Consider the following 15,568-nt stretch of genomic DNA (forward strand, 5'->3'; position numbering starts at 1 on the left):
TGTCGTAAACTTTGCTGCTCTCCTCATCTGACCAGCACCCAGCCCCAAGAGCCTGTATCAAGCACATGATTAGCATCAGGCAAACATGCATGCCTGACTGCCTTGAATAATTTAATAGGTAATGATACGTAGTGGTCAAGATTCCTTTGCACCTGAGTTCTCATCCTTTGGTTTTTGACTCTCAACAATTCATAGCCAATAACAGGAAACAAAGTGCCAAAATTCATGCATAAGTAACAACATTTTCAGGAACTGAATCTGCATTTAATGGCAACAGTCACAACCAGACAGGCATTGCTGTGCTGAGCAGATCTAGAGGTGCATTGTAAGACCTGGGCTTTGCCATCACATCACTTTAAAATCTCCCTTATCTTGTGCATGTGTGTCTGGTTTGAGGTCTTCCAAATAATAATTCCTATTACAGTTTTATAAAAGAGAAATGACCAAATCATCTAAATAGTACAACTGTTTTTTTGCAAGCTGTTGCTTGTAATGAAGACCTCAAGACATGTACACATATGAACAAATACATATGGAAAGAAAAGGAGAGTTTCTGCTATCACATCACAAGTCCCCTACTGCTTAAAGAACTTAGCTTCTGCAAACCAAAAAATGGAATTCAAACACAAACTTTCTCATTGTTATCGGTATTCATTAATTTCTAGTGAGAACAGAGCTCTCTGTATGCTATTAAATATGTCCTCTGGCTTAGAAAGAGAAACTATGCATATAAGAATGTCACCTGTGTTAATTTTTTCAGCTTGGTTTAAAATAAAAGTAAAGGTGATCTATCTTTTCTAAAATCTTTACTGTTTTAATATTAAAATGGTACAAGGACACACAGATACACGGCATTAAGGACTGTTTCAGTTCTAAGCATCATTCTTTCAGGCCTTCTTTGCCACTTCTTATTTAAAAAGGGAAAAATAAAGAAGGATGAAAGAGAAACAATAAGCCCTGCCTGAGTCCAGCTCCTACATTGTTTTGAGACTGAGGAAAGCATTCAGTATCTAGCGGGATTAAGCTAAAGGAAAATACTTAAGACAATTAAAATTCAGATCTGGAAAAAATGGAAAGTGATTTTTTTCCCACTTTCAGTCATCTCTCAGTATTGCATCTCTGATCAAAAGAAGAAAAAACAGTTCATAAATCAATGCAACATTCATACAACAGAAAGCTTATAACCTAACACACAGCTACATGAATTAGCAAGCTCCACTTTGTATGGAGTTCTCCCTAGATGGTTTCACAGGATGCCAGCTTTATTCTCCACATAAATCTCTTCACTTTGTAGAAATACCAGCCCTGAGTGTTAATAACACTGTGTCAGCATTTTGGTGAGATTTATATTGGAAAATTACATTGAAAATTGCCTGGTCATTATACATTCCTTTGGAATCGATGACAGACCATAAATCTTCTTGAAATACATTTGTGCTCATATGACTCAAGCATTCACCCTAAATGTACCCTAACACACATCAGAGGACATTTAAGCATGGCATTGTGGAGAAAAAAAAATATAATAAAGTCACTGTGTTAAAATTATTGGGTATTTTTGTTTGTTTTTAAATGAGTATATACAGAGAATATCCCAAGATCAGGGTTGGGAGATCTATTTGTCAGATGAAAATTAATAGCTATTCCAAAACAGAACCAACCCTACCTCTCCTCTACGCCATGAGAGCAGTCACTTGGTCTAAAGTTTCACGTTGGCCTATTTCTTATTAGCTGGAGTAAACTGGCATCAAGGGGCTATCATCTGTCAAAATATCTGCAGGAGGAACAATTGACAAAGCCACCACTTGAGAATGTTGAGTAAACTGGGTAAAAAGCAGTGAAAGAAGTTAATGTGCAACCTGGCACACTGTACCAGGCCAAGCCGTGAGAACCACTTACGTGATAATTGGTCCCTCACAATATCTTCTGCTCAGTAAAACACTGTCTTGGGCTTGTCTTTCAGCACAGGAACTGATCTCTTTGAGACGCAATGAAACAAACACCCACCTGAAAGCCCCCTCCAGCTGACAGGGGAGGAATTCAGGTGGGAAAGCTTGCAGTTTCTGAACGGGTACAAACAGTTTCAGGTAACTCCAGACTCACCCAGGGTCAGTAGAAAAAAGCCAACCATTTTTTTTGAAAGAAGAAGAAACACATTTATATGCAGCCATTTATTCAGTTCAGACAGAAATGAGTAGCCTCTGGGATTTAAAGAATCTCCCTCTTCATTTTTATCCTCCTTTTTGTCCAGCCTTAAAAAAAATCCCTATTGTACTGACTATTACAAGGGGAAGAAATGTAAAACCAAGAATCAGAACAGAAACAAAAAGTTAACAAAGCTGCTCTATCCACAACATAAGAACCCAGGCAACTGAAGAACTGGAATATAAGATGATGAAATATCTTGTAATACAGGTGTTTCATAGTGCCTATGTTCATTTGCAAATACACGCACATGCGCCAGGGAGGGCAGCATTTTGAAAGAGCACTGCTGTGTAGAAGTGAGAGCACAAGTCTTCATCAGAAATCAATCCTTAAAGGACAGATGATTCAAAGGCTACAAGTGGAGGGGTGATTTTCACCCTATAAGGCAAATTATTCTACTTTCTAAAGTTGGTTCACTTTGCACTTATAAAGTGACCTAAGAGACTGTTCTAAAATAGTATTTTCTTGAGAGAAATGGTCTGATTTGTAGCTACTGGAAAATATGAAATCTGTGTATGTTTTGGCACATCTTTAGATTCTCAAGAGTCAAGAGAAAGGTCTCTTTTTTTCTTTTTTTAATGATTCAGAGAGTGGCATCCAGTCCCTAAAAAGTGGGAGAACTCGATGTTTGTAGAGCAAATATAATTTTGTTTGTGACAGAAGAGTTCCCATAGCAGATTCTGTCATTTCTTGTGTTGTTTTTAAAAAGTGATCCATGTTCAAACTTGTTCCTAAAGCAACAAACATAGGCAAATACTGTTCTCCACAGAGATGCTCAATAGCAGGACAGGTGCTCCTTTGCATGAATCTGATTGAGTCGTGTCTTCTCAAAAAGTGCGGATGAATCATGACAAATTTCCTTCAGGTTTCATCAAAGCTTGTGACAATTTCCTCCTCAGTGTGTACTAAACCAATTCCTTTTCTATCAAAGGCACCATCCTTTAAGTCATATATGCTGACAGAATTGTCGGTGTCAACAGAAACACAGAAGCACAGTGTTGAATGTCTGATATCCAAGATTAATAATAACCATTATGAGACTTCCTTTGATGAGATCACCCAGTGTCTCACAAAACAAAACAAAACAGAACAAAACCTGCAATGACAGCCAGAAAAACTACATGGAAATATAAGAAAGAAAAAGAAAGCACAGTGATGAGACTAAAACTAGCTCCCTCGTGAATAAGGGTGGTATATCCTGTCTGATCTTGTTAAGCAAGCTAGAATGTGCAGAAACATCATAGTTGGTTATAGCTGGACTAGGCTCATCACTGGAGTTGTGAGAAGGCTCTTGTTTGAGGATCTGTGTCCATGTGCAAATGGAAAAGTCTTCCTGCAGCACTGCACAGAATCCAGGTCAAGAAAGTTGCAGTAGAGTGGAAACCTCCTTCTACACAATATTTAGGTATACATTTACTTAGATTAATAAAAGATTCCCTAGAAATGAGAATAAAACAACAACAACAACAAACCACCCCAAGAATACATAATAAATAACTGTCAGTTCACTCTCTGTTTCTGGACTCTCCAAAACCACATCCAGGCACACACTAGCAAAATACCTTTTGGGGACTGCTCCCAAAAGCAGCAGATACCAGACTTGGTTTGGTCACCTCAAATGTTCTGCAATGATATCTTAACACACTTGGAAAAAAACTCACTCAAAGTGCTAATTCTGTTGCAGGACCCCTGAGCACCCCACAGTGCTCTGGTGAGCTCCACTTCAAACGCTCTAAGGTATAAACACAACCAGTCTGCTCTGACATAGGTGTAGTGTGAACTGTTTGGCCTTGGGCTCACCGTCCAGCTCTTACTTCCATTATTTAGAGGTGTGGACACAGTCAAGGAGACCTGATCCCCTGTAGTGAGAAGACTGATGTTAACCTCCATTGTTTTGCTGTTTGTCCTCAGCTGCCACACTAGGGATTTCCCTTGTTCTCCCTTTCATCCACTTTTCCTCTTCAACTGAACCAGGAAAGGCTCAGATGAAAAACAGGCAGCTTCCAGTGCAAAGGACCTCAGCTTTGCAGAGCAGAGCATTGCTACAGAAGAATCATGCGAGCCCTTGAGGCCTGACTGATCCCACCCCTCTGCTTCCTGGACAGTGTAACTCCACTGACTTACTCCTGATTTACCGTGGTCTAAGAAAAAAACTGATCCCATCCTTTCCCTAGCAGAGGAATGCTGTTACTAAGCTGAACTCAGAGCAATTCAGGAATAAGTTAGGTCTAAGAAGGCCAAGGTGGTCTACAAGGTGCAAAACTATAATCATCAGTAAGTAAACCATAACTTCCTGTACTGTTTTCAAAGCCACTATGAGCACACGGTGTGCTCAGCAGGTGCAGATACACACATCTGGTATGCAGGTACTCCACCAGATACTTCGTGGCATTCTAACAGCTGGATTTCTCTGGAGGCATCCTCCACTGTTTATTGCCAAGAAAGGGGTTTGACTCTGAGTGGCATTAACAATAACAGCTATCTCCTCCTCTCTCTCCTCTCTATCAATCTAAAGGCTGGAGTCAGTCATATATTACTCTTTTATTTTTTTAATTAGATTGCTATCTTCCTCATGTGTTTGGCAGACTGCTACGCTGGGGCAAGTATCAGGGCGACCACTGGCTGAAAGCCCTTTATTGCTTGTCAGTTCTTCAGCAAAATTGGTTGTTTTTTTCAAATTGCTATTGTTACCCAGAAGCTGGTGAAAAAAATGGAGGAGAGCAGCAACAACTCCTTGAACCTTTCATTTACTCAGTTTTATCACAGCTTTCAGGGACCGACCATCACCTGTGCTAATAAAGGGTCATATTTTTTTAACGGAGGAGGGGATTTATGAGAAGATTCTTCAGACAGGATAACTAAGTACAGCCACAGTAAATAAACGCATCTCTTCAGAGATAAGCCCCATTCGTTCTTCTGTCTGTACACTTAGCTTGTCTGAGCCGTGCTATACTCTTTTTAAAGCATGGAACTTAAACTTCATTTTCTAAGTCAACATTTAGCTTCTCAAATACCCCAAACAATCTCACTTTTGAGCACACTGCTCATCCAGCAGTGCATACTGCAGGCATCAGTGAGAGGTTTGGAACTCCTTGATTCTCTTACCAGGATGGAGGTTGTAGTGAGGTGGCAGAGGGGAGAAAGGAAGCTACTTTATCTTTTGTCTGTTCAAAATGATCCGTTGTGGAAAATACAGTCAAATCTGCATTGGTAGATCACAGCTGATCAAGGTGAACTTGATAACTACATTGCCATTGTAGCTAATGGAAAATAAAAAATATAAAGGAGAGACAGAAACAAGCAGTTCGCTCAGGATATGAACAAAAGGAACATCTGCCTCCTGTGACTAATAGGTACTGAGGGTCAAAAGCAGTTGATTTCACCACATAGCTTCAACTATACTATCCCTTGACCCACTATTGCTATATACTCTATTAGTGGAAAGCTTAAGACTTCCGTATTCTCTAAGGCCTCTCTTTTCCTCGACCTGGACTGAAACCACATACCATACCACGAACGTAAGCTATTTCAGACATTTAGATGGAGTTTTACAGTTCCAGACTGTGATCAATTACTGACTATTTGAGATTTACAACAGGTGCTTTTTCCACAGAACTGAAATCTGGTGGTGACTTCAACTGGGAGCTCAACAAAAGCTGAAGATCTAATGTTTAGAGAAGAGGCCCAAATGGATCCGTATTTCCAGATGTAGTGAACTCAGAATTGACAACTTTTGTGCCAGATTTGATCAAATAAACACTCTAAAAGACCAAAGCAATTTCAATGGGACTTCTGTATGTGAAAATCCTAGACAAACGGAAAGGTAGGATGTGAATCTCCAGTTACACCACAAATACACTGCTGTATGCTTATACGTAAGCATGTATTTTAACCTCTTCAGATTATTTTTGCCACTGTGGAAATACTGTAAACTAATCTGATAATGCTCTGGAAGAGAAGGCCTGGATCAATTACCACTGTATTTAAGTTATAAAGATGGATGTCTATTCAGTTGAGAACACAATACTGAGCTCCTTAGGAGAGATCTACTCCCAGAAGGCTACCTATGTAATTAGGTTCCTAACTTCATCACAACAGTTAGGTGCGTAGGGTGAACACAGACCAAGAATATTCAGAGGAGCCACTACATAAATGTATGACTACAGCCATCCAATTTCTTCACACACAGCTGAAAGGAATTTAATATAGAGGTAAAACTGAAATTACTTCAGGTCCATGTAGAGGATCATATATCGAATCCTGTAATGTGCAACACCACATCACACGGAAATTTTCGAGCTAGCTTGAAATAATATCTATGGAGCCAGAAGTGGTATATCTATAGTTACTTGTATCACTATGATATTTCTAACACAGTAAATAGCGATGAAGAGACACAGATCCAAAGCATCATGTTAATGTGAATTTTTCAAAAGACACATGCATGGTGTTTGTTGCTGAACTGTGAACCAGCTCACTGAGAGCTTCCTGCTTTAACACCACGAGGATGTAGTCATGCCCGCAGTGAGAATCACAGATTTTTCACTACTCAACCAAATCATATTTAAATATAGCTTCCAATGAGAGCTGCATGAAGAAAATATATATAAGTCAGACTAAAAAGGTAGGCCCGCAATCCACTGAGCAAAACTGCAGGAAGATGGAGAAGAAATTATTTCTCTTTTAGAACAAGAATGCCTTAATCCTTCTGTAGAATTTAGCAAAAATGGCCATAGCTTTCCCAGTGAGAAGCGAGAGCCTGCATTCAGGGATAGTTCACCACCATCTTTCAGAGTTACTAAGTTCAGAAATATAGGATTCCAAAGATTCTTGTAATCAATAAGCACTGTTAATAATTTTTAGCACTTCAGGATCTCTCCCCTTGCATATTTCAGTAACACTGTAAAATTCAATATTGTGTTAAATCTCATACGACCACAATGAAATCAAGTATTCTTTTCCTCAATTAAGAAATATAAAAAGACACAGAAAGAACATCTGTGATTGAGACGCAGCACACAGTGTGAGTAAAGAATACTGTTTCCATTGCATAGGTAAACAGGTCTAAACAGAGGCTCACAGTCACACTGAATTTAAATGGTCAACTTCCTGCCTGTATTCTCCTTACCCAGACACACTACTGATTAGATGTCCAAATCAACAAGTTCCTCACATGTTCCTGAATATTACAGTGATTCTCAGGAATAATATATATTTTCTTCTCACCCTCCACCCCATCCTTTTAAAGCACCACAAAGAATTTTTAAGAGAACGTTCTGCAAAAGAGCAAGTGAACTGCATTGTTTTTCTGGATGGCATCTGTAACTCGTCTTCCTAATTCTGAACACAAATAATTCCCTTCACAAATATACCAAAGTGTCCCTTTGCTGTGATTGCAATGGCTTCATATGCCTCCACTATTATATTTCAGCAGTTCTAGGACCAAACCTGTCACACTGCAAACAGGGCACAACTTAACAGGCAATGCAGATGTGTTCCAAGTGTTCCGGGTATGACTCTGAAGGTCATAAGCAGCTGAATTTCTTGGCTAACTCTCACTCCGTCAGAGTTTTAGTTTCTACATTTGCAATGCTCTTCAGCATATGTAGGCAACGGACCATGTAAATATCAAGCATTTTTGTAAGAACAGATCTGGATGTCCTCAATTACAATGCTTTCATCTATGCATTCCTGCTCATTTCCTTGAAACCAAATATATTGTTTTTCACAGGTATTTCCAAACGTGATCCATAATGGGGAATGGAGAGCAGAGCCAGTAAAACTGTTCAGCTGGAAAAATTTCCCATAAAATATCAAGGCTTCCCTGAAAATGAAAATTTTCATAGTACTCAAGAGTTACATTTATCAGAGTTGAAGGTCCAGAATTTTCTATTAACTTCACAAACACCCACTTTAGAGTGACTCTATCCAGGCTTTTAAAAATGTCACAAACACAGTGTGGATATTCACTGTAAGAATTAAATCTAATGGGAAAGGCTATACCTTCATATCGCATTAATAATGCAAAAATTTATTTTTTCCTGCCATATTGGAGTCAAATTTTCTAACCCACTATGTATAAAGAAAGCATTCAGAATATTTAAAGGATATTAATTACTCTTTTTACTATAGTTCATTAATGAGCATATATGGGTTCTGAATGACTAAGGTCTTCGTATGCGAAAGACTAACTTTCTCATCCCACAGTAATGCTGTAGAAAGGTCTGAGTTGTAGTAGAGGAGGGGGTGCAAAGCGCCTGTCTCACATCTCTGACATATGGAGGCTTCCAGACAGCTTGGAGCACAAGTACTTGATGGGAACTCTGTTACTGAACTTTAAATTGGCTTTTTTAAAATATATGTATAATCAGCAAAACTTGAGGCTCTGTTTTTTTCTTTCTGAAATTTCTTAGTATGATGTTATTCTGTAGCACGATAAGAGATACTGGATTTTCGAATTTTTCTCCCATGCAAGTGGAGGTCAAAGATGTTTAGATATTTCAACACAAGCCTCGAACAAAGATTTCTTCACTGCTTCCTTTCCCACTTCCTGTTGTTCAGGTATTGTCAGTTTGCAGGTGGGTAGGTTGCCCAGTTGTCATTCTGTAGATGGGTTTCGAACAAAACTGAAGTCAAGCTTTTCTTGCCTTTGCTTCTCACTGAATTTTCATGGATGACATTTGCCAAGGCTTGAGAAACAGTAATTCAAATGAATAAAGTCCTAGTGTGTCCATCCATCAGCATCTGTGCGGAAGAAGCCAAGACTTCTCTGGGTGCATTCCCAAAACTTCATCAGGCACAATACATATGTGCACCATTTTACTGCTTGGCTTATTAGTTCTAAAATATCCAGATTCTTTACCTCATTCTGGCAAAGAAAAGCTGGGAGGAGGGCTTTTAACTGAACATATATTACAAGAACACTACATTTAAGCTTCCTTTATATTGGAATGGGGAACTGATTTGAAATTCTTTGGAGCTATAATGAATAAAAGATTCACTACAGGACTCACTGCACCACGCTCTCTCTACACTCAGCTGGGAGCTTCAGCTATGTTACATGCTATAATCTTTTTAAATAGAGAGCTCACTATCCACACTAGGATCTAATCTGTCTTGCTCTTTCTTTGCTTACCTTTTTAATACAGGAACAATGCTATGCACTTCTGTTGTAGTTGTTTTCATTTGTTTTTGTTTGAACAGCCTCCTCATTACTCGTTTGGCTGGGAGAACTGATCTTCCTCACTTTTGTGAAAATTGTTCTTTTGGTAATATTTCTGTTTAAAAATGTGATCTCAGACAAGAGCGTCTTACTATTTTTTTAAATATATATATAAGACTTATTTTAAACATGTTATCTTAAGAAAATGTAAATCATTGTTCTTGATTTCAATCTGGTATTTGCTAATCCTGAACAAGAAAAAAATGTATACTTCATTCATACTTGTCAAGATGCAGAAGTATTAATCAACATACCTTTTCACTTTCAGCATCATATGCTGTTTCTAAAATGTTTAGCACCAGGTAACTCAAAGCTTCTAAGGCCAAAAGGTCAGCCATAATTATTAACAGGTACTCAGGAGTCTACTAGGAATTATAAGTTAATGCCTTTCATGTGTCTTGAATTCTGGAGAAGATCCCGTGCTTTAAGATGAAGTTGAGCTCTTCTGTAGTAAGTCTCACAAACTGATGAGTTGTCTTAGCTTTCACAGTTGTGTTCAAACCACGTGCTCCCTAAGCTTCACACTATTGGCCTCCTGCCTCTTCCATCCAATTTGCAATCCTTCGCTTTGTAGGCAGATTCCCACACAGCACATATTATTCATTATCCTAGGCCCCTGGTCAGCTGGAATCCATATAGGCGCCTGGCTACAGTTCAACTTTAGATGCTAGAAATAAAATGAACAGAGCCAAAGGCTTGAAGCTGTACCCATTCTGAGTTTGCTACATCCTGCACAGACTCTGCAAATTTGTTTTTGTCACATCTCTGCAGATTTTGATTGAGCAGCTGCTGGATCACATCTACTTGCAGTCTCTCTAGACGGCTCCTTTCAGCAATGACCATGCTACCTGCCTCACAGGAAGAGCCCTGCAGCATGCAATTATAAGATACTCCATGGTTGATACAAGTTTCTTCTCAAAACTACTTACTCTTTAAGTTTGGAAATTGGGAAGTAGCTATTATTGCTGTGCCCTCATCATATTGGAGATTTCATTGTACAAGTTGCCAAACAGAACCCTATAAAAATGTGATCACTATTCAGTCTAAGCTGTTTTTGCGGTCCAGCATAACTTTAAGGGATATCGGTATGAAGCACAGTATTCAGAAAGCATCTTTACGAATCTGGCATCATTTCTGTTTTTTGGTTTTTTTTCTGGCAAAGTAGAGTTTGGAAGTAGAATTCAGCTGATCATTGGATATAGATTAAACTGCTTTCCTTCCTAGTCAGAAGGAAAAGTTATGCAGCTGTTTCGAGGGCAGCTGTATAAATTCAAGTAAATCACAGAAAAAACTTTTTATTCGTTATAATATGGCTCGGGGCAAAATGAGACTGAAGTTATTAAATTGTAACTAAAAGCTAGTCACAGTAAAACATATTGAAGTCAAGATTAAAAGTGCATACACAGTATGAGCTCTTAGTGTGGATGGTAGAACTTAAGAGAAAAAACGAATTCCTCAGTCAAAAACCAAAATTCCTGAAGTCTCTGTTCACATCACCAAACTGGGTTCCGGAATTTGAAAACTGACACTGAGTGTCTGCCAACATCATTTCAAAGGCAAGAGAATCAACCCAGTAATTTGCACCTACAAAAACAATAATAATAGCATGTTTTTTCAACATTACCTTGATAACTTTTTTAAAAGCTTCAGACAGCACCCTTTTTCACTCACAGGGGTTGAACTGTTTAGAAAATCCAGCAGTTGGCCAGGATAAACCTTTATCTTCATTTAGCCATTGTTACTTGTATTTTTGTAGCCTTTTGGTAGCAGGAGGTCACATTTCCATGAAGATAAATTCCTTATTAGACCCAACCATGGTCTGAGGTCATTGCATATCTCGGCCAGGACAGACTTAGAAGTGACAGTGAATAGGAAGTTTTTGTGTTGTATTGTCCTGGTTTACAGCAGCCGGAGCCAGACAGTGTTAGGACCAATATCAGCATGGGCTAAAGCAGGCATATCTTTCTAGTTGCTCATCACACAACAAAGAGTAAATAAACACTATCCTCCATCCAGACTGAGCTGTCAACCCAATTAGGCATGAGAATGTCCTAATGCACCATGTCTCCTATATCTTCACCTCAAGTTTCTACTGCTCATACACTCGGGGTGATTTCAGACAGACGTGGCTGTATTTAAACACGATTTCACAGCTGGTAGGGGTCAGGTCTGCTGTGTCAACACTAATCCTTCCTGTCTACTATCAGCTAGTTTGACATTTGATTTGTGTCAAGTTTCTGTGTCCACTGGAAGCCAAATATCACAGCTCTGAGATAACACTTTGCCCCACCTTCCTCCAGCCACTGAACAATTTTGAATTTTCACTACTCAAACTGTGAATCAAGGGGATTGGAAGTTACTGAGGCAAAGACACATACGCCTGGGAAAGTATGCTAGAACAGACATCATTTGCTTCATAAATCCATTATTTTCAGCAGTAGCTATAAAAGAATTCAACAGAATGGTATTATGTTCAAGATCCAAACTACAAGAATTAGAAGCCTGATATTTGAGCATTTCACTGAAATGCACTCTTTGCTCTTTCCGTTGCAATGGAGTAAGTCCAGTATAACACTGAGGTATTTACACATCTGAAAATTTGACATTAACAAAGAAGGCCAGCCACTCAAAGTACAGAATATCTTAATGTTCACGTCAGACTTGTTCTAAATGAAGCCAAAGTCTCCTCTCACCCCTTCCAGCTCTGCTGAATAGTTTGTTATGATTCTGTGATAAAGATCAGCATCTACTGAAAGATAAGCCAGGACCACCACCAATTTTGGCCTTCAAAGCATGCTGAACTGCATTATACCACAGTGTGAAAGGATCTGCCTGTCAGGAAGGTGCCAGCTCTTGTCACAAGGCTGTTCCTCGACAGTACTAGTCAAGGATTTTCCCATGAGCCCTAATAGCTGTAGGATGAGTCTCTAATCGTATGCTGTACAATAAATGATGTATATGGTCCATAGTTCTGGCATGCACAGTGATGAGCTACGTCACATTACACCTAAGTAAGCTGCCCAACTCACTGGCATGTTTTCTGTACACATATAATTTTATGGAGAAAACTTAGTACAACATCCCTGACAATTAAGACATCCCTTAACAAAAAGGAGACAGAGTACATATATGCTTAGATGCAAATTCATACAGCCTAAGCCACCACCTAAGCTAAGAATATTGTTCACGGTACAATAGCCCCCTTCTGTTTTGGCATATACTATGTATGACACATGCAAAATTAAAATGAAGACTTCTACCTCAAGGAAAAGATTTTTAAAAATTCATATTTGTGTAAAAAAAATCAAAACCCTCTAATTTGTGTTACCACAACCATCAATTTGAAAGTGCTTTTGTCTTAGTTTTAAGCATATGAGCAAAAGTAACACTACAGTATACATGTGCATGTGTATTTGACATAGCCCCTATGGATACAACTATATACCATATGCGATTCAAAGTTTAAATATGTTAACATTTCACGTTTTCTATTTCTTTTTCATAAATAAGCACCTGGAATGGGAAGCTTTCCTTTGAATAATTAATAATATCAACCTGTATCTAAATTTTCTTTGTTATGTGCAGAACTAATACTTAGTCCTTATATCTGCTGGCAAATATGTGGATAAGGGTAATAAAAATGTTCACATCTCTATTTAGGATACTGAATCAAAGGTCAACAGCTGAGGTCAAGCAAGACTCTTCTAAGAGTAGTTGGAAAACAGTGAGAACTAGAGGGTATTTCAAGTCTGTCACACATCCTTAATGTAGAAGAGGAAATTATCTCTGTCATGTAAGAGACAGAACATGATTTCCCCAGGGAGGCAGTTGAGTCACCATCCCTGGATGTGTTTAAAAACCGTTTGGATGTGATGCTCAGGGACGTGATTTAGTGGAGGGTTGTTAGGGTAGTATGGTTAGGTTGTGGTTGGACTCAATGATCTTTAAGGTCTTTTCCAACCTGAGCAATTCTATGATTCTACAATTCTGTAATTCTCTTCCCTCCCCTTGAGAACAAGAAGAGAAAGTTTGAGCTGGAGCAGAAGTCTTCCTGTTTGCTGGATTGATCCTGGGGCAGGATGGCTGTACATTACCTACTGCTTGCAGCCTAGTCATGACCAATGTTGGTTTTTCTTAAATTTTAATTTGCTCACTCAGGTGGGATCTCAAGAGCCAGCTCCAAGAAACAGTGCTATTCCAAGAAGAAATAAGACAGATGGAACTGAACTTGGCAAGGAATGTTAAAAACAAGAAGGGATTATATAGGTATATGGACCAAAAGAGGCAGGCCAAAGAGAGCAAACCTCCTTTGGTAAATGAGAAAGGACAACTGGCTATAACAGATATGGAGGAGGCTGAGGTGCTAAATGATTTTTTTTGCCTTAGTCTTCACTGGCAGCCAGGATTCTCGTATAACCCCCCTCCTCCCCCACTGTAAGGGCAGAGCAAGTTCAAGACCACCATATGAGACTGAATGTATCCAAGTCTATGGGACCAGATGACATGCATCCCAGGGTCCTAAAGGAGCTGGCTGATGCAGTTGTTGAGCCACTAATCCACAGGGACTGGAAAAAAGGAAATGTCACTCCCATTTACAAGAAAGGTGTCCCACAGGGGTCTGTCTTGGGACTGGTGCTCTTCAACAACTTCATCAAAGGGCTCAAGTGCACCCTCAGCAAGTTTGCTGATGACACCAAGCTGAGTGGTATGGTTGACACATTAGAAGGAAGGCACGCCATCCAGAGGGACCTGGACAAACTCAAAAGGTGGGCCCATGTGAACCTAACATAGCAAAGTGCAAGGTGTTGCTCTTGGGTTGGAGTAATCTCAGATATGTATACAGTCTGGGAGAAGAACTTCTTGAGAGTACTCATGGGGAGAAAGATCTAGGGATCTTGGTGGATGAAAAACTGAACATGAGCCAGCAGTGTTCTCTTGCAGTTCAGAAAGCCAATACTATCCTGGGCTCCATGAAAAGAGGGGTGGCCAGCAGGGACAGGGCGGTGATTGTCCCTCTCTACTCTGCCCTCGTGAGGCCCCATCTGGAGTACTGCATCCAGGTCTGGGGCCCCCAACGCAGGAACGTTGTGGAGCTTTTGGAGGGGGTTCAGAGGAGGGCCATAAAGATGATCAGAGAGCTGGCACACCTTCTCTACAAGGATAGGCTGAGGGTTTGTTCAGCATGGAGAAGAGAAGGCTGTGAAGAGAACGTACTGCAGCCTTCCAATATTTAAAAGAGGATTTTAAAAGGAGGAAAATCAACCTTTTACAAGGGTAGACAGTGATAGGACAAGGGAGAATGGTTTTAAGCTGTTTTCAAGGACAGAATGTTTAGACTGAAAATCAGGGGGAAGTTCTTCACAGAGAAAATGGTGAGGTGCTGGAACAGACTGCCTAGAGAGGCTGTGGATGTTTCGTCTCTGGAGGTGTTCAAGAAGGGGGTTGGAACTTGAAGATCCTTGGGGTCCCTTTCAACCCAAGCCATTCTATGATTTTATGATTCTGAGACAACACATATAAGAAAACAATAAGCAAAGGCCACTGAACAATGCTGTGGAACATGACTCAACTGGCATAAAGTGTCACAGTTGTTAATGGTAGAAAGTGCAAATTTCAACATTATCTCTGGGAAGCACATCTACTATGCACATAAACAAGAGTGTTATTGGGATTTTTCATACAATGTGCTAACACTGAACAGGGACTTTCAGGTAGACTGTGAATCCAATCTGCTTAAGTCATAAGTTTTCACTGAAAATACTTTGTCCACTTGCTCGTCGGTTGTTGGTGTTCTTCATTACAGCTGTTAACACACAACAGTGAACATAATTATGTGACCAGAATGGACTTGTCCCCATTCTAGAGTGGTTAACAAACAATGTTCCTTGACTCTTTTATAAGCAATTCAGAATTTCTTGGGGTTTTCCAGCTGCTTTTAGATCACTCATTAAACTAAGTCACAATACAGCCTAGCCAGCCTCTTTTCTCAGACAGGAACTGAAGCACATGGCTTGTGGTTGCAGTAAATTAATAAGGGGGTGAAAAAAGTAAACAGAAAGGACTTTTCACATGTGTTTTGGAACACTGCAAATCTGTCCACCCTCTAGTTCATCCGTAGCACACCATTCCTTTGCCAGCCAT

The 15,568-nt window shown here is 39.6% G+C and overlaps 1 long non-coding RNA gene across 1 annotated transcript in view; it reads right to left on the bottom strand.

Moving 5' to 3' along the window:
- LOC107052861 overlaps nt 1-15,568 on the bottom strand; it is a 331,879-nt gene that overhangs the window by 148,123 nt on the left and 168,188 nt on the right. The window lies entirely within an intron of this gene.

Source organism: Gallus gallus, chromosome 3, assembly GCF_016699485.2.
Source record: "Gallus gallus isolate bGalGal1 chromosome 3, bGalGal1.mat.broiler.GRCg7b, whole genome shotgun sequence".
In the NCBI taxonomy this organism is placed as follows: Eukaryota; Metazoa; Chordata; class Aves; order Galliformes; family Phasianidae; genus Gallus; species Gallus gallus.